Genomic DNA, 20,648 nt, shown 5'->3' with positions numbered 1-20,648 from the left:
ATTCATGTAATACAATCCACTATCTTTCCCAACTAACTTTACATTCTAGACCTTTTGTTATAGTTCACAAATATTATTAATGCCAAATTAAATTATAACTTCAAAGTATTAGAAAGTTAATAATTTGTCATTGGTACCTTTCTGAAGTAAAAAATAAACAGATACATCATACTGATACATGGAATGTGAGCTATGAATTCTTGTCCTTGAAAGTTGTTTTCCAGTGTTGTCCTGAAGTTCTTTTAAAAAATATTTTTTACAAAGTGTAAATTTATCTTGGCATTTGTCTTTTTGATATAAAGCATGGAACCTAAGAAAATAATGAATGAGACTCAATATTGATTTCAAAAGGCAATTTATCATGGCTTCAATGACAGTCAGATGGTAAAATATGAAGTTGCCAGAGGGCGCCACATGCAGCATCAATGTTGAAGTGCCTCCTTATCCTCTATAATTACCTTAAGAAATAGCATTTGTTTTTTTAATTATCGTAGAAGCCAAGCTAATTCCTTTAAAGGTTAAACATGAATAAAATACCAATATAAATCTTAGATGCTTAATCCTTTAATAAGTGAGTAAGAATCACCATGGATTTATGTTTTGAAATAGGCTTATTTCTCCTTCTATACTAAGGAATTTTCTAGTTATGTTTTAAAATCTTCAACATTTAGATCATAAATTGTTATTAGTTATCTAATCATTCCGATAGCCTACCGTAAGCCAAGGATAATTCAAAACACTTGAAATACAAAAACAATTAATACACAGGAGTAGGTTCATGCCAGTAAACAGGTGAGCAAATCATTTCACTATAATGTGCTAAAAATGTCATAGTAAGGTGGATAAAGTGTGAGAGGAAAGAAGATGGAGCTTTTGCCTATGCTTAGGGGAATTGAAGAATTTATGAGAGGTGACATTTGAGAAATACAAGCGATTTTAACTTTATTTTAATGTCAATGAGTTTTCTTGGAGAAATCTTTAAAGAGCTTGTTGGTGGTAGTGTGTGAAAAATGATGATGTGTGTTTTGGAAAATAGACGACAGGTTTCAGGGATGTTTTTTAAGATTGAATGACAGAATATGGGATTTACTGGGTACAGAATATAAAGCAGACTGAAGAATAAAGGATAGTTTCAATAATTCTATCTTGAGCAGAGTTTATATTATTTTTAAGTATATTTTTACTAGAGGCCCAATGCATGAAACTCATGCACTTGGGCGGGAGGGGTGGTCCCTCAGCCTAGCCTGCACCCTCTCACAGTCTGGGACCACTCAGGGTATGTCCAACTGCAAACTACGGCCAGATCCCCTTGGGCCTAAGCATGCAGTTGGACATCCCTCTCAAAATCCAGGATCCCTGGCTCCTTACCACCTGCCTCCTCCTTCCTTACCACTTGGCATGCTGCTCTTTAACACTGCCACCACTGCTGAGCTTGCCATCCGTGAGCCCAGCTTCTGGCTGAGCGGCCACTCCCCCAGGGGGTAGCTCCTGCATTGAGCATCTGCCCCAGGTGGTCAGTGCACATCATAGCAACCAGTCATTCTGGTCATTCCGCCATAATGGTCCCTTAGGCTTTTATTATTATAGATTGATTTCAGAGAGGAAGGGAGAGGGAGAGAGAGAGATAGAAACATCAACAATGAAAGAGAATTATTGATTGGCTGCCTCCTGCATGGGGATTGATCATGTACCCTGATTGGGAATAGAACTGTGACCCCCTGGTTCATAGGTCAACACTCAACACTGAGCCATTCTGACTGGACGGAGTTGATATTTTTGAATTAACCAAATTAGGGGCTGTCTTGGAGAACGTGTTAAAGAGTTTGACATTGAACATGTAGATTTTTGGATGCTACAAATCATCTAGGCAGATACGTCAAGGAGATGATTGGATACAGGAGGTTAGCACTCAGAAAGAAGTAGGGCCTAGAAATGCACTATATGATATAATAACACTTGTCACATGTAGATTTAAATTACATTTAAAAAAATAAATACACTTGAAATTTTATTTCCCTATTCTCATTAGCCACAATTTATATGCTTAGTGGCAACATATGGCTAGTGGCTACTGCATTGGATGACACAAATTATAGAACATTTTCATCATCAATGATGGAGATAATGTTACCCTGGCAACACTTACGCACAAAAGGACAAGCTAAAAGGAAGGGGAATACCCAGATCAAAGTGATTCAGATTATACGCAGGAAAAGAATATTATCAAAAGAAGAAAATGTTCAAAAATATATTCACCCACCACTCCCCACCCATTTGTTTATCAACAAACAAACAAACAAAACAAAACAACAGAAACTAGCAAATGCTGGCAGAGTATGGAAAAATTGGAACACTTGTGTACTATTGGCGGAAATGCAAAATGGTATAGCTACTGTTGAAAACAGTATAGAGGTTCCTAAAAATAATAAACAGAGAATTACCATACGATAGACCAATTCTATTTCTGAGTATACACCCCATACAATTGAAAATGGGGTTTCAAAGATATATTGGTATACACATGTTGACAGCATTATTCATTAACAGATAAAATGTGGCAACAACCCAAATGTTCCAACATGGGTGAATGGAATAGCCAAATATGGTATATCCCAACAATGGAATATTACTCAGCCTTGAAACAGAAATTCTGACATATGTACAACATGATGAAACTTGAAGACACAATGCTAACTGAAATAAGTCAACTATAAACAGACATGTGCTGTAGAATTCCACATATATGAAGTACTTAAAGTAATAAAAATCATGCAGACAGAAAATAGAATTGTGGTTGCCAGTTGTTATGGGGTGGGTAGACTGGGGATTTATTGTTAAATGGACATAGAGATTCTGTTTTAAAATGAGAAAAATGTTATGAAGATCAATGATGGTGGTGATGGTTACCATTATGAATATATTTAGTACCATTGAACTGTATACATAGCAATGGTTAAGATCACCCAATCAACAGCTCTTTTACTGTAAGTTTTGAGCCAATTATTTTGAATTGTAAAATTATTTTTATCTTTATCCCTGATCCTCAGTTTTAGCTATTCTATACAGTATAAGTGGCTTCACATGGCTTATTACCCAGTTCTTTGTTCCATTTTTATAGATATATTATCCTGTGTTTATTTTACATGTTTTTGAATTTAAAAATTTTACTAGCATTTTCCGACTAAAATTTTGCCATAATAGACATTCAACAAATGAAGACTGATAAGTTGTATTTTAAACAAAACAAAACACTAAAGCTATATTTAGAAGGATAGGACTTTGAAATTAAAACTGAATATGAAAGGCATGGGTGACAGAGGAAAGAAACTATCATGTAGCTAGAGGCCTGGTGCATGAATTCATGCACTGGTGGGGTCCCTTGGCCTAGCCTGTGGGGATCCGGCCAAACCTGGCTCTCTGACATCCCCTGAGGGGTCCCAGATTGTGAGAGGGCACAGGCCAGACTGAGGGACGCCACCAGTGCAGGATTGGGGCTTGGGAGGGATGGAGGGAGTGCTCCAGGGCAGGGCCAAGGAGGGACTGCGGGAGGGCTCCAGGGTGTATCTGGCCCATCTCACCCAGTCCCAATCAGCCAGACTCCAACAGCAAGCTAACCTACCAGTCAGAGTGTCTACCCCCTGGTGGTCAGTGTGCATCATAGCAACTGGTTGAATGGTTGAATGGATGGTTGTACACTTAGCATATTAGGCTTTTATTATATAGGATTGGATAAATAGTTACTTTTCTTCTGAAAGCCCAACTGCTCTATATTGTATTTTTAAATCTGAGTATGAATGGTGCATCCAGTAAAACAAAACATTCCTTATACATGTGGTACCATGGAAACCAGCAAATTACTTAATTCTGCTTGTGCGCTTGCTCAAAAAATATCAGTTTATTAATTCTTTCATTGTTTTTCCCACCTTAAGAAAAATGTTTTTTTTTAATTTAATTAGTATAAGATATACAATATTAATATGTTTATTTTACATCAGTGTTCTGGATATTGGCAATTCTAATGGGTGTACAGTGGTATCATTGTTGTTTTAGTTTGCAGTTCCCTAATAACATATGATGTGGAGCTACTTTTCATCCTTGCCATCTGTATATCTTTTTGGCCAGGTGTCTTTTATCCATTTTTTAAAATTGGGTTGTGTGTTTTCTTACATTGAGTTTCGGAAGTTCTTTGTGTATTTTGAATAACAATTCCTTATCAGATGTGCATTTTTAAAATATTTTCTTTCATTTTATGTCTTGCCTCTTTATTTCCTTAACAGTGTCTTTTGTAGAGAAGAATAAATTTAAATTTTAACGAAGGTCAGTTTATTAATTTTTTCTTTCATGGATTGTGTCTTTGGTGTTGTACTAAAACACCACCAAACCTAAGGTCACCTAAATTTTCATACATGTACTTTTTCTTACAATGCCCATCTGTTCTTGCATGCTTGTCTGCTTTATCCATTAGAGCCAATAGCCTATTAATCATAGTTGTTTTAAATTCCCAGTCTGGTAATTCCAACATCCCTGTCATGTCTGGTCTGATGCTTGCGATGCTTGTTCAGTGTCTTGAATTTGTGTTTTTTTGCCCTTTATATGCCTTGTTGTTTTTTTGTTTGTTTTGGTTTTTTTTGCTTTGGTTTTTGATAGCCAGATATATTATATGGGTAAAAGAACCTGCTGTAAATTGGCCTTTAGTAATGTTGTGGTAAGGTGTGGTGGTGGGAAGTATTTTACAGTTCTATGATTAGGCCTCAGCCTTTTGGTGAGCCTGTGCCCTGTGCTATGAATTTCACTAATGCTTCTCAGTTCTTGTGGTTTTTGTTTTTATTCTTTCTTGGGTATAGGATGGCTGGAGGGAGATGGAAGTTGTGCATTTCTCTTTCTTTGCCCATGTTGGAGTTGGGTACTTCCCTTTAATTAGGTCAAGTAGACTCTGATGAAAACCCAGCTGTTTAGGCTCTATTAAATAATGCCTCCAGGCTTTGTTAAAAACAGAATGCTCTGGAATATGTAAAATGGCTCCTTTTTTTCCTCCTCTGTGCAGGGAGCACAAGAAGGCTTTTTCTCTGATATTCACTGTGAGAACCTGGTAGAGCTCCTGGAGATTAAGCTCACAAAAGTGTGGGGTTCCTCAGATGATTGGATCCCCTGGAGATTTTAATTCTCAGAGTTGTCCCAGTCAGCCCTCAGTAATTCATCAGTTACAGTTCAGCTTTTCTTACCCTGGCATTGGTTCCTGCAGAGGTTACTCTGATAAATTGTGATGCTCTCTATCTACCTGTCTATCCATTTTGGGGGGTAGTAGTTTGCCCTGTGACCTCACTTCTCTGATGGACCTAAGAAGAATGGTTGATTTTCTTTTAGATTGTGCTTTTTACTCTCCATGACTTCTAAGCTCCTTACCTGCTATGCTGGAAAGAGGAAATCTTCAGTAATCATTTGATGACATGATTTCTTGCAAATTGATTTTTAAAATTCTTATGTATTTCAGAACCAATATTAAACATTTTACAACATAATCTTTCAAAAAGCAAAAAATAAATTACATTAAAATGATTGCTCCAATTACTTGTATCTCTTACATAGTATCTTTACTATCCATAGAAAGCTTTCTTTTGACTGTTTTCTACAAGAAAAAAAGAAAAAGCATTAGAGTCTGTCAGTTTTGAGTCAGCATTAAATGCTAAAGCATGAATTTTCTACAGGGTTAACATTAGTCACTTGTGTTTAATGACTCAAAAATATTCTTCCTTTTTAAATGTATTATTAAAGAAATATAGGAGATGGTACTCGTTTTCCACCTCCTTACATCCAATCTCTGAAATGCTTAGTATGCAAAAGATTCATAACAACAGATCATATTGTAATTGATGAATTCATTAATCCAATATTCTATTATTCCTGCACAGTTCTCTATATTGCATTTCTGATGCTCACTCAGACACTTGTTCCATTGTTTGAAGCAATCCGAGGAACATTTTTCTTTCTAGTAATATTAAAACTCCGAGTGGCAGTTAAATTATTATTAACACAACAGTGAAATTGAGTCTGTCAGAAACCTACCATTATTTTTCCCTTTTGGGAAAAAAATGTGACTAGTAGGCATTGTTCATGGTGTCTTGTCCCTGTGTAACCATCTTCTATGGGTACACAATTCCCAAGACCAAGTGTACCTGTTCTAGTAAGATATCAGTAAAAGTAATTAAAGAAAGTCTCAGCCCAATATAGGATCTCTGATTGTGAATTTTATATTATATTAATATATTTCTTAAAATGTTTTTATGATTTCAGAGAGAGGAATAGAAACATCAATGATGAGAGATGGGGATAGAGTCCCCAGTCTGGGCATGTGCCCTGAGTGGGAATCAAATAGTGACCTCCTGGTTCGTGGGTCGATGCTCAACCACTGAGCAATGTGGGTCAGGAAATATGCTTTTATTTAGTATAGGATTTTTGGAGAACATTATTCTTAAATTGATATAAATGTCTTCCTTTTATGTAATGTCATAATAGAGGTACTTTACTAAAATTATTTGGATATTACACTATCCCATAGAGAAAATAGTAAGAATAACATGGCATTTATTCCCATTATACATGTGGAGAAAGTGTCACAATGAGATCAAGTTGCAGAAAACAGTATTTGTGTAAACCTAGAAATCAAGGTTAGTAATTCTTATATAGTTTGTATTTAGCAATGTAGTTATAACTCCTCTTACTTATAACTATGAATGTTAACTCAGTTATGGAGTGGTTTAAATAGAGACCAATGGTAGTGTCTTCAAAGACGAAAAACATTTAAATAATTCTAATTTTAACCATTTCAGTTAATATTAATTGCATTTGACTCACAGTCATTCTTTAGAGATGATTAACCAGGATCACTTTGATTAATAGAGTCATATTCTGCTATAATACTATTTTAAACACATGACTTGTGAAATATAAATCTGAAATTGTTTTAAATGTCATTATTAAAATATGTTTGTACTAGTTGTTGTAATATTAAGATTCCTAGAGCATAGTAACTGAAAAAAAATCATTGTACTCATTCTATAACTACAGAATAAAGAGGCAACTAAAATGTAGAATAATTTTATTTCTCTTAAGATATCATTCTCAGCTATAGCTTAGAAATACAGCTCAGAAGCCTTATATAAGTAAAGAACAAAAGAGAAAAGACCAAATATATTGTATTAAGTTTTCTGAATTTCAAAGGCATATTGTATTCATGAGCTAATAGAATTTCTTGTGCAGTCTTTACATGCTTAGAAAAACTGTCTATAATTTCTATTCTGAGCGAGCAAATAGGAGTGTCTTCCAAGTATCTCTATTTAGCAAAGCAATTGCAATGAAATTCTTTTATCTTATGTATGTGTACATTTGAGGTTATTCTCAAGCTCTGGATTTAAAACTTTTTATTGTTAAAAACACTCTTGAATTTCCTTTTGCTACATCAAATTATTGTTACTCAATGCAAAATGTCTCCCTAGAGATCTACATTTTATGTGTTCATGACATGAGTTAAACCAGAAAATATCCCAAAGATGTACTTGCAATGCAGAGGTTGTACTTTGTAATAAAGAAGGTTGGTTAAAACTACTCAAGGGAGTTGATGGGATATTAAAACCAAACTCTAAACTTTAAAAAGAAAACATTCTAGGTGTGTATTTTCTTCATAAATGTATAATTAAACTCAATATCTTCATTTACTAAAATTGGAGATAGTGCTGACTATATTTTCTGTTGCCTGGAGAGATTTGGTTTATTGTTTTTCATTATACTACACAAATATAGTTTCTAAAGGCATGCCTTACACTACCAGTTTCTTTTGTTACTGCTTGTGTTTTTATTACCCAAAAGTGGATTATTACACAATATAAGATTGTCCAAATTTGAGACTTGGTTTTAGAGAAGTTAATCATAACAGTAGCCAGTTTGCTACAACATGCTAAAACAGTTATTACTGCATATTAAGATAGGAATAAATAGAAAGGTTGTTTGTTCACTGAGCATACATTTTTCTTTTATATTTGATAAAGACATTTTAACATGCATGTGTTAAAGAATATAAATATTATCTATATATAGAGAGAGGTAATATGCTAATTGGTCCTAATGGTGTCACAGTCACCACCGCTAAGGAGGAGGCTGCCTGCGCATGCGCAGTGATCCCAGAGACCAGGTGGAAGCCGGGAGGTGCCAGGATGAGGCCTGTGCCCAGGAAGGCGGGGGTGAGAGCCCATAGTGCCCCCCCTCACCAGTCCTTCACCACCCACTCTTCGCACTCAGAGCACCCTGCCACTTACCTGCCTGAGGAGGAGCACAGCAGAATAGGCGGAAGGTTTCCATGCTCTCCTCTGGCACCATAATGGGTGGAGCTGCCATGTTGCTCCAGAGACAGGGTAGAAGTGGGGAGGCACCCAGAGGAGGCAGGGCCATTCTGAGGCGACTTGGGTGACTGAGGGCGGGGCTCCAGAGAAGGCCAGAGGGTTGGGGGTCAGGGGCTGGCCCAGGCACACAGGAGCTCTGCGTGGAGAGGTTTGGGTGTCAAGGCAGGGCGGCAGATGGGGGTGCAGGCCATGTGATTTCGCACACTGGGCTCCTAGTATTATATATCAGAATTGGAAGCTCTAGGATCACCTGTGTATAATATGGAAATCTTTTACAAACAGTCAACTTGCTTCAGGAAGCATTCATATCTATTCACAAAGCAGTCGCCTCATCCCATAAAAAACATTTTTGGTGTTGTGAAATTTTTGAGCTCTAAATATAAGTCATTTTTTTCTTATTTCAGGGATCTTTCAATATTTTAAAATTTAATTTAAATGTTAACCCCTAATTTTTTTCTCATTTCAAACAAAAGATTCTTTGTCTTTTCAGACCATTCTCAGATATTCTCAGGTGCTATAGAAGTATGGAGTCAAAGAGCAGAATAGTTAATGAATAACAGATTAGCTCCAGGTAGGCAGGTCAAATGTTTTTCCAAAAACATGCTCTTCAAACAAAGCCTCTGAATAATAATAATAATAATAAAAAGATTTAAAAGCCCCAGGCAATGGCCAGTTATTTAAAAATATCTACTATAACACAACAAACCAGAAAAATCAAGTCAGTCTTTTGGAGACTGTTTTAATGGACTTTGATCATGCTGCTTGAATCCCCTGGTTACTGTGTGCACTGCCCTCATAAGTGAATATAAGTGAATATAAAAAAGTTCCCCTTAAACACACACACACACACACACACACGACCCAGACCCACACATGTCATGTGGCATAAACTAATCCATGATACAAAATTTCAGTGTTAATCACTCTCAGAATTATTTATTCCTTGGAAAGCCCTAAATAATAGATGATATAGATAGATAGATAGATAGATAGATAGATATAGATATAGATAGATATAGATATAGATAGATGATATAGATATAGATATATAGATATAGATAGATGATATAGATATAGATATAGATATATAGATGTGTGTGTGTGTATTCTTTTCCAGAAAAACCTGAATGTCAATACTTAAAAAAAATCTTTGGACTTTTATATTTTGCTGCTGTCAGAGTGACATAAAAACTATTCAAAAGTGCATATTTTTTAAAAACATCTATTATAGTCAACATTTGAATTATGCAATGTCTCTCTTGAAAGGCTCACATAAAAATGGTATTTTAGGATAGAATCAATGTATTCCAAAATATGAAGAGTTTCATGATATTACATTGAATTTTAGTAACTGATCAAGAATTAGATTTGAAGAAATCAAACAAAAATTTGTTTGAAACGTACTTGAAATATACTTAATTTATTTGCACTAAATTAAGGTTTATTTATTAATATCTACTTAACCTCAATACACTTGAAATTAAAGTGTCCTAAAACCATTTAGTGAAGGTTCAAATAGTAACATTTTTGCATTTTGAAATAAAACAGTAATGAAGAATCATAATAATGAAACGAGATAAAATGGGTCCGAGGCCGCCTGTCATTACTTGATCCAAATTAAGCAGAGATAGGGTTAAGTCATGTATGAGTGTTTATTCAAAAAATGCAGGCTGTATAGGGAGAGCAGTAGGTCACCCTGAAAAGATGACCTCCCACCTCCTACTAGCCTGCAGATTATAGGGAGATAAGGAAGAAAGGGCTCATGTAAGGGGGAAGAGGAGCCAGGAAAATGGCGGCAGGGTCCATGGTCTGTGTGTCTCCTTCCAAGATCTTGAAATCCAGTAACAAGGTAGTTAGTTTTCAATGATGTTAAAACCCAGCTCTGGCCAGTTCAATGGGCAGCATTCCTGAGACAAACTCCCAAAGGGGCTCAGGGTCCAGGCACAGCAACCAAATCAAAGTGCATAACGCCCTTTGTCTCATCTCAAAATATATTTTCTTTTCTGAGCAATGAACCCATCTGCCTGCAGTCTCTCATCTTTTTACAGTTCTGTTTTTCTTGCAGCACATCCTCCAGTTTCCCAGGGTCTGTAAGAAAAACTCTTATCTATAGTTAGTAGGGTGAATAATCATTAAACAACTATGGCCCTATTCCTATGAAGTACACCCTCCTTTCAATTATGTTACCCAATTCATCGAGAGAGAGAGAGAGAGAGAGAGAGAGAGAGAGAGAGAGTTATGCTTGGCCGGTGTGTCTCAGTGGCTGAGCATTGGCCTATGAAGCAGGAGGTTGCAATTGCATTCCCAGTCCGGGTTGTGGGCTCAATCTCCAACGTAGGGTGTGCAAGAGGCAGCTGATCAGTGATTCTCTCATAATTCTTATGTTTCTAGTTCTCTCTTCCTCTCCCTTCCTCTCTGAAATCAATAAAAAAATCTCTCTGAAATCAATAAAAAATATATCTTTTTTTTTTTTTTAGAAAGCGAGGAAGGGGGTAAACTGTTTTAAAGATATTTCCTTCAAATGTGAAATAAATGCAAATTAGTTGGAATGCTTTTGTTTGCTGTTTATTAGAGACCAACATGCAAACTTGTTTAATGAAAACTAAGGAGTTCTATGTCACTCATGTAACTGAAAACTCTAGAAGCAGCATTCTCCAGGAGTGGCTCAAACATAGCCCAGGGCTCCATACCTGCAATCCCCTCAGTTCTGCCCTCCTCCCAGTGGGACTTGTAACCAGTGGAATGCCTCCACGATGGAAAAAAATGCTGCCAGGGGATCCTGGAAGGACATCTGTGTATAGTTCTGTCAGAGCAGAGAGATTTGATGCTGAGATCTAGAAAACCCCAGCAAAATGAGCACCCCTTCTTATTATTCTGAATTGGTCTCAAGCTTAATTGATATCATTCTTGTGACCAGGGAAATAGCGTGTTCATTAGATTACAACTGGTTTGCCTAAACTGATCACTGTGGAAAAGGATTTAAAGTTAGCCTAATTAACTTAGTTCGATCTTTCTTTCCCTTGGAACTGGAGTCAATCCCATTCATAATATGTGGCTGGTGCAAAATAGTATAAATTGTAGAGTAGCAGTGTTTCAGAGAAAACTACCATACCTGCTAGCAATTATAACAATGTTTTTGTCCACAAATAAGAATCAGTATTTTGGAAAAGGCAAAACCAGTGCTAACAATGGAGGAATTTCTGTTCATACGTTGCTATGTACCCTGCTATGTCCAGTCATTACACACACCTGAGAGGGAACAGGAGATGGGGGAAAAAAAGAGTGAAATACAGATAGGAAGTATTTATAACATGAGTTTGATAACTATATTTACTCCCAATATCACTTCATCCTATAGGCATTACACGGATTTAAGATTAGACAACTCAGTGAATTTAGGAATAAAACATTTTTCCTCCCCCTTAGATAGGTATCCAGAGGTGATCACCATATTCATAATGAGAGTCAGGCTCATTCTCCATCTGTCACCTTAGACAGCCACAAAGAATTGATTGGATTTGACATTCGATAAACCTGTTGCCCAATCTGGGTCTAAAATGCTCATCAGTTATAAGCCTCTACTTTTAAGGCAGTGGTTGACCCTTAAAACTTCAAAGAATCACTGATTTAAGAAAGCCCACTGTGAGGAGCTCTGTAAGCTCGACTGAAGTCACTAAAAAAATCTAAAATTTTGGATGATTACTTATGTTCAAAATATGAGACACTGTTAAAAATACAAACTATTTTAAAACATACATATATCCTTCCTACCCTTAAAGGGATGGTATTCTTGTCAATGTGAGAGACATCTAAAAGCATGCCTCTCTGTGTAGAAAGATATTTAAATGTTTTATTTTATCACTTACCCAAGGACTTCATGCTTAAATGATTTTGTTTACTGAACAAGTGGTAATTATATAATTTAGACTTATCACTATTTCTCTATTTTAAATGTTGATCTACAATATTTTAACCAATACTACATGATTGCCCTTGAAATAAAATATGCATACAGATATTGAGACATTATGTACTCTAAATAGCTTTCATTTTGGCTATCAGCATTTATTCATGCTCCAATTTGATTTCTCATCTCTCAGTCTAAAAGTTGTTTGTATTTGATACGTGAGCAGTCTATCAAATATAACTCTATAAATCTTGTTTCAGCAATAGTTTATAAAGCTTCCATAAAGCCTAAAATTTCTGCTTATCATGTGTAGGCCAAAGCAAAAATATCAGAATTCAATTTAGTGATTAAAAATACATTTTCATTTAAGTGCTTCAAATATTAGTAACTTTACATCATGGACTCAGGGATTGAAATATTAGATATGGATATTTCGGAACCTATAATGATAATACATTTTTATTTGTCTAAAAGAAATGTGTCACATTGGAATAATATGTGACATTGAGAAAACAGTGATATGTGTCAAAGAACACATGACAAACATGAAAAAAAGTTTGTAAAATATATAAATGAACAAAGCATTTGTACAATTAGAATATATTTCATTATCACCTTAAATCATAAGAAATTTTATCTAAATATAGGAAATCTATTTAAAAATATTAGTCAAAACTCCTAAATGTCAACCGATTTATATTGCATAGGGACATGTAGCTGATTCAAGTAATGAATTTCAGGGCAATGGAAAGGAAAGATACATTCTGTGATTCCTTTGTACCTTTTCTTACCATTTACTTCTACAGCAAAGCGCCCGATAAAAGACTCGGGTACTCTTGCTGAGACGGTTTACCCTCCAGTTCATTCATATCAGTCAGAGTCACCTGGGGACAATCAAACTGTCACTGTCAGGAGGTTATCCTGATTTCAGTGAGTTGGTTATGAAATCAACAGGTTTTGGATCCAAGTTTGTTTGGCAAATGTAGTCGCCATGCCAAGGGACCATGTGTCTGAAGTTTTAAGAGCTGCCACAAGATGGCTATATTCTCTCAACTGGCAACATGTTCAAGTCCTCTAGAAACTGGTTATTAGAATCCAAGTTTTTTATATTTGCTTTTACATGTAAATCACAGTATTTTACTTTCAAACTAAAGTATGTGACTATTTTTAAGAAACACAAGTAGATGAAAGATATATCATTTGGGGAAACTGAACAAGAGTAAGAATATAGGCAGATTTATGGCTTTTGATTATTTAGTTCATCACAACATCTACCGTAACTAAAATTTAAAATATTCACTGTCAGTCTCCAAGATTTAGATAGCTTTGTGACAAATAAATACAAGTTTAAGTATGAAAAGTGCACTGCGTTCTCATGATTCAAATGCCAGATTACTTGTTACCAATACATGCCATTAAAAACGAAACAAGACAGCTTTGGCCTGTTTTCTCAGTGGTTAGAGCATCAGTCATGATTCAGGTCAAGGGCAGATACGTTGGCCTCAGGTAAGGTGCTTGCGGGAGGCAACCAATAGATGTATCTCTCTCAAATAGACGTTTCTCACTCTCTCTTCCTTCTCCCTCCCCTCCACTCTCTCTAAAAATTATCAATGGGAGATATTTATTTATCCTGGCTATGAACTTGTGAATTATATGTGTTGCAAATACCTTCTTCCAGATTTTGAATTTTTTTTTCATTTTTTATTGTATTTTTTTATGAACTGTTCTTCATTTCAGTGCAATCTAGGTTAGTAATTCCTGCCTTTATCTTTAGTGATTTTAAGGTTTTAAGAAATTATTTCATACCCTGAGAAGATATTATTGTACCACTTTATAAATATTTACATTTTCCTTTTAACATTAAAAACTTTAATATACCATGACGATTATGATCATGATTATGATGACGATTTAGTTAGAGGTGAAGTTTCTAGGTTTCTACCTAATTTATTGAGAAATCCAGTCTTCCCCAATGACATAAAATAAAAATCTGTCATATATCTATATATGTATGGGTTTGTTTCTAGCTTTTCAATTTTATTCTTCAGTCAGTTTATACATCAGTATACAAACAGAATACTGTTTTAGTATATGTATTTTAAATAAGACCTCCTATATGGTAGTTCATGGTCCCTACTCAATTCCCCTGTAAGTCAATCTTGAATGTTCTCCTTGCCCTTAGTTTTTTCGTATAAATATAAAAAAATTAGTTAGTCAAATTACACAAAAGCCTTATTGAGATATTGAATGGAATTAAAAGCAATATATATTTGTCTAATAAGTATGTGCTTCATCCAATACTGTTAACTTGTTCTCAGAAGGATATTCTATCATTAGCATCAAATGCAATGGCAATAATTGAATATCCTCATTTTAAAGTTGTTGTTATTTTTTGCTGAAAGTATTTTTAAAACTCATTGTTTAAACAACTAATTTTATAGATAATTACTTGCTGTCCACAGAAGTAAAGATCAAGATTACAGCAGTTACGTAGCTGAAATAGGACTCAGACAAAGTTCCAACCCCATTCATTTTTACCAAAATTTCTATTCAGTATCTATATATATCCAGAAATATAGAAGTGAACAAAATAAGAACCTGTACTTGCCCATTGTTTTACTTTATCATAATGCCTTACATGTCAAACCTCAAAATACCCATTAGGCAAATCTTAATAACATTCTAGGTGTCTGGCACTGTTTTAGTTGTAAAGGTGCAGCAGTAAACAAAAGAATAATGATCCTCATGGAATGGAGAGTCTATGGGAGGTAGATACCATAAAAATATAGTTGTAAATACAAACTATGCTAATTCTCTTAGAGAAAATATAGAGTACTATTAGAATGCAACTATAGGTGTGGGGAGTACTAACCTAGTTGTGGGTATCTAGGAAATTTTTCCTGGAAAAGTAATGTTTGGTGTTTTTTATCTAATGTGTAAGAATTATCTAGTTAAATAAGGAGAAGATTTAACTAAAGTCTCTAAGGAAAGTGGGAGCACAACTTGTTTTAGAAAAAGGGAGGAGGTTATGTCATTGAAAATCAGAAAGCAAGACTAATGATGGTATAAATCATGCTGAAGGGTAGCGTGAGTTGATTAAATAGGACCTCATGATGCATCATATTGTTTGTAAAGAAAGGAAGTACCCAAGGCAGTATGAGAAGCATTCCAAAACCAATGAAATGGGAAATTTCAAAATCAATGCTTACTCTATTTGGAATAATGATGGGTGGTCATATTGATATTCGTTTGGCAGTAAACAGCATCAAACAGTAGAGCTGACTAGCAAATTGCTCAGTGGTCTGACAATGCTTAAAGAAAGAAAATAGGAGAAGGATGTGAGACAGAGAAACCACTGTAAAATAACATTTGTTAAATTTATAGAACCTTACACAAGAAGTCTAATTTGAAATTAATTCATATTTCATTAAAATATAAGTGTAAATTATGTTTCAATCATTTCAACTTTGTTTTACTTCATTTCACACTTTTACATTCAGAATTTTAAAATGATACTGTCGCCATGTATCAAACTTGTGTGAGACACTTATAGACTTATTTTTCATGTGTTTACATATTTATAAGTAAGAGACTTCTAACTACTTCAGAGTTAATAATTTTAAAAAAATAAGAAGTTGTTCCTGCCCAGCCAGCCTGGTTCAGTGGTTGAGCATGGACCTATGAACCAGGAGGCCATAGTTCCTTTCCCAGTCAAGGCATATGTCTGGGTTGTGGGCTTGATCCCCAGTGTGGGCATGCAGGAAGCAGCCAATCAATAATTCTCTCCCAACACTGATGCTTCTATCTCTCTCCTTCTTCCTTTCTCTCTGAAATCAATCAAAATATATTTAAAACAAACCAAAAAAGTAACTTGAATATCACATATAACAAGGTTCCTAACAACCTTTAATATTAGCTGATGTCTAGTTCATGTTCAGATGTTCCTAATTATCTTACATATACCCCCTGCAGCTGCTTTGTCTAAACCTGGATTTAATATGGGACTACACATTGCATTTGGTTAAGCCTCTTCATGTTTTTTGTTTTTTTGTTTTTTTGTTTTCCCACACAACATTGATCTGGTGGGAAGAATAGGTTACTGTCTGGTCATTAGTTTTTCCTTCTGGATTTGTCATTTAGCATATTCCTCTATTCCCTGGTTATTCTGTCAACTGGAAATTAAATTTAAAGGCCTGATAACCCCTTAAGAGTAAGCTGCTTTTTTTTTTTTTTGGCTAGAATACAACATGTAAACATCATATTGCATTCCGTCAGATGCATGTCTTACCTAGTTGCAACATCACTAGTACTTCCAAGATTGATTACTTGATGAGAATAATAATGATCTCTCCATTGTACAGTTACATTTTCCCTCATTGCCAGAAAAATCTTATCTATGATGTTACTTTACTATAATCAAATGCTCAATTCCACATTATAATAATCATGAAAAGAGAGGTTACACTGCAGTAACAAGAATTTCAAAATCACCATGGCTTAAAATGACAAAAAGTATGTCTTATTAACTTAAAGCCTGCATTTTCCCAATGTATACTGACTCAGCATTACATCTCCATATCAGTGCACCCTTTACAATAACCAAAGTGGGGAAAGAGTGAAATGGGCAAATGTGCAGTGGCTCCTAGATCTTTGTGCCTGGAAGTGACACATCTTGCTTCTATTCATATATTGTTGGATAAAGCAGGTCACAAAGCTATGCCTAACTGCAAGGTGACAGGGAAAAGCATTGCTGCTATTTAAGCAGAGCAGAAACAGAAATAGTGGCGACCAGCACAGATTACATTCATTAACCCTTCACAATGCTTTTAACGATAATTGATGCTTCTTGTCTGAATCACAAGTTTTCCTAGAGATTGTAAAATGATGGTTTTCTAATTCTATGTTGTATTTTGCCCGTATTAGCTGGTATTCTCATATAAAATCAAACTATTTTGTTATTCTAAACTATAGTTTTTAATGAAAAGCACTTATAACCTGTTTTTTCTGACACACATTTTGAAGGAATTGATGTGATAGCTGCCTTCAATGATAGTAATAGATGTCTTCAGTTTTCTCCCTTTTAAGTGTTTTTCATATATTAATTAATTTTTATAGAATAATGTATCTCCATCAATTAAAATAATTTGTATTAGAGGTTCAAATTGTCACAACTTTGACAACACAAACTCTTTCAAGCTTTGTCCTAAAATTTTTTGGACATCACTTAATTGGTCTTTGACAACTTCTTTGCTTTTTGGCACATTTTTTTAGACTTACTTTCCCTCCCCAAGATTTGGAATGAGCCATTTATCCAAGGATCTGGTTTCTTCTAATGAAGAATGGTAGAAGAGAGTAATACCTGGCCATCAAGGTGCCCATTATTGATGGGGTGACATTACTTTTAGAATTTAAAGGGGCAGAATGAGAAAATATGCACTTGAAAAATTTATATAACCACCTTGATTTAAACATCACAATGTTTTACTTTTTAAATAACATTTCTTTGTATTTTTTACACTGAAAATTGTCATGGCAATGTTATTACAATCACTTTTAAACTTCCAGTCATGAAAGACTAGTTACATTGACAAAGTGGTTTCTTGCACAATAATCACGTCAGATTCTTTGGGCAAAAAAAAGAAAAAGAAAAAAAAATCAAGAGTCAATTAATTTTTTACAAGGTTGCATATCATATACCACACTATTGGATATTCACAAAGCATATTATTAAATCAGACACATTGAAAATCTGTGATGTAGGATGCCTATCTAACTTTGTTGAGACTGCTATGTACAAAATGACACTAGTTTTTCATGGGACATATTTTGGGAAATACTGGTGCAAAGTAAGTTTTAAAAATAAGGTTCTCCTTTGAAATTCAGTCTAAACACTAAAGCTAAGACCTTCTGTTATTATACTTAATTTCAGATGACTTATAAACACATAAAAAAGAAACCACTTCACCTAAATGATTTTTAGGATTTTTTTTTATTCCAGAGGGAAAAAATGCAATAAAAATTATATTAGATTGAATGAACTAATATAAAATAAGGCTTTTTGAACTCTGCAGTAAAAGGATACTATAAATAGATATTGATGTTGTTTTCTGTGTCTTTGATCAGACTTCTTTAAAGATAGCTGAAAGCATATAATGTGTAATATTTTTTTACTGTAGAAAAACTCTCACAATGCAATAAACTTCTAATCCATAGCTATGGATTAATTTTTATATGAAATAATTTAGTTTCCTGTATTGGCAATATTGTGTGATTCTATTCTCTCATTAAAGACATATTTTCTAAAACAGGACATAAATATAGTTGTACACATAAACACACATTGGAGACTTAGTAGATTTGCTTTAGGTACTTTTCTGAGAGAGAGAAAAATTAAAGCATGTGGACGGAAGACAAGTGGAGTACAGAAGTTTATAATAGGACCCATCTTATCTTTATTCCACTTCTATTGTTTTTTTGTTTTTTTTATAGAGATTGGGGCAGTCTCTCCCTTTTCACTATTTCCTTTGGCTTTCTCATCTGGAGAAATGAGAGATGGCCATAAAAGGCAGACATAGCGAAGTGCTTTATTTGACAAATAAATCTGCATAGAAGTTCTCAACATGAACATGTCTGATCTGTAACAGCTATTTTAAAAAACTAGATATTATTCTTATTTAAAATACACAGCTGAACGAGAGTTTTGAACCTGTTGGCAATGATTCCAAAGAAGCATTCTAAAACTCAGATAATTTTCTTGTCTCTATATTCTTCCATATTTTAATCATTGTTGAATTATAATGAATACTTTACTTTTGAATGTGTGCTAATGTTACACACATTTTAAACTTCCACAGTTTGCCAGGAAATGATTCCAAACAGTATTATTCATTTCAGCTGACTCCTTTAATTTTACTCTTGGATGTCTGTCTAGTCCAACCCATGTGTACTCTAAAGAAATTCCTTATATCTGAACACTTGCTATTTTAAAAACATCATTACTAAGCCTCTTTGCATCTCATGGAAGCAATGCAGCTTTAAAAAAAACTATTTTTTTTTTTACAAATTTCAACTCCTAAAATAAGACTTTTTTTACTTTTCCACTGAGAAGGATCAAGTAATTTGCTTAGGGTCACTGGTCTTCTCTCTTTATCTCTTCAGTTGTCCCTTTGGGAAAACTAGTTATGCATATTTAATTCAGGAAAATAAATATACTTAAGTGTTTTGAACACTAGTGAATACATTTGTTCTGCTGAAGTAAGTTGCTATGGGCTACCGGAGCTAATTCTTTTGGCAGAAGTTGATTCTTATTGTTTGCCTATAATTAGTTAGTTGGATGCATGTAAGAACAAGATAATTTCTTTTAAAATATATACAAATGGACCACAACTACAGATAGGACATCAGTAATTTATTTCATAGTCTAATTCATGGTATGCTGTTCTCTGACATCAGTACCATCATCTCTTAATCCAAGACTGTTTTTTATTCTTCTTTACGGTTAAGAAATCCTGTGAAAGAAACATGACAAAGAAAACATATGAAATAGTTTAGTTACTCAGAGGAAGTTCCAGGCTCCAAAGAAGCATTCTAAAACTCAGATAATTTTCTTGTCTCTATTTTCTTGTCTCTGCTGAGAACCTCAGTGAAGAAATATTTTTTCCCTGGAACCCTGACACCTGCCACGTTCTCACCTGCCCCTTTAGTGGGCTGAATGCATTGGTGCATGTGGTAGTCTGCTCCAGTTGCCATAATGAAATACCAGGGACTGGCTTAAAAAACAGAAATTTGAGAGACAAGATGGCGGCAGAATAGGCAGACGTGTCCCAAGGCTTGTCCCGGAGCAAATAGAATGAGCAGCTGAAACGGATAATATCTACCCCGAATTGGCGAAGCAGATTCAGCTGGTGAGACAGTTTGCAGCCGGGAAGGGCAGAGCTCCCCTGGAAAGGTAAAAACCAGGGATCTGGGCAGGAAAGTTTGCCAGACCACTGAGCCCAGAGGGTCAGAGGGAAACCGGACAGCCTCTGACAGGGGAAAAGAGATCCACAGGACTGTTGGCGCCAGGGGATTTGAGATCTGGATGCCATAATTACCAAAGACTGAGCCCAGAGGGGGCAGCCTGAAGCACTGACCAGACCATGCAGTGCTGGTAAGAGAGGAGCTCCCAGAGACTCAGTTTTCCCCATTTCTGCAGCGCTGGCGTTTCTTTGTTTTCACTGAACCATGTTCATAGGACATTTTGGATACAGACACTCACCCGTGCTGAGGAGTGGGAGAAGGTGCAGACGAGCGGAATCTGGGGAGAGGCTGGGGAGAGAAGGGGAGCCAAGAGAAGGGGCAGCAAATTG

The sequence above is a fragment of the Myotis davidii genome, unplaced genomic scaffold, assembly GCF_000327345.1.
Source record: "Myotis davidii unplaced genomic scaffold, ASM32734v1 scaffold123, whole genome shotgun sequence".
In the NCBI taxonomy this organism is placed as follows: domain Eukaryota; kingdom Metazoa; phylum Chordata; class Mammalia; order Chiroptera; family Vespertilionidae; genus Myotis; species Myotis davidii.
Note: the sequence above shows the minus strand (reverse complement) of the source record.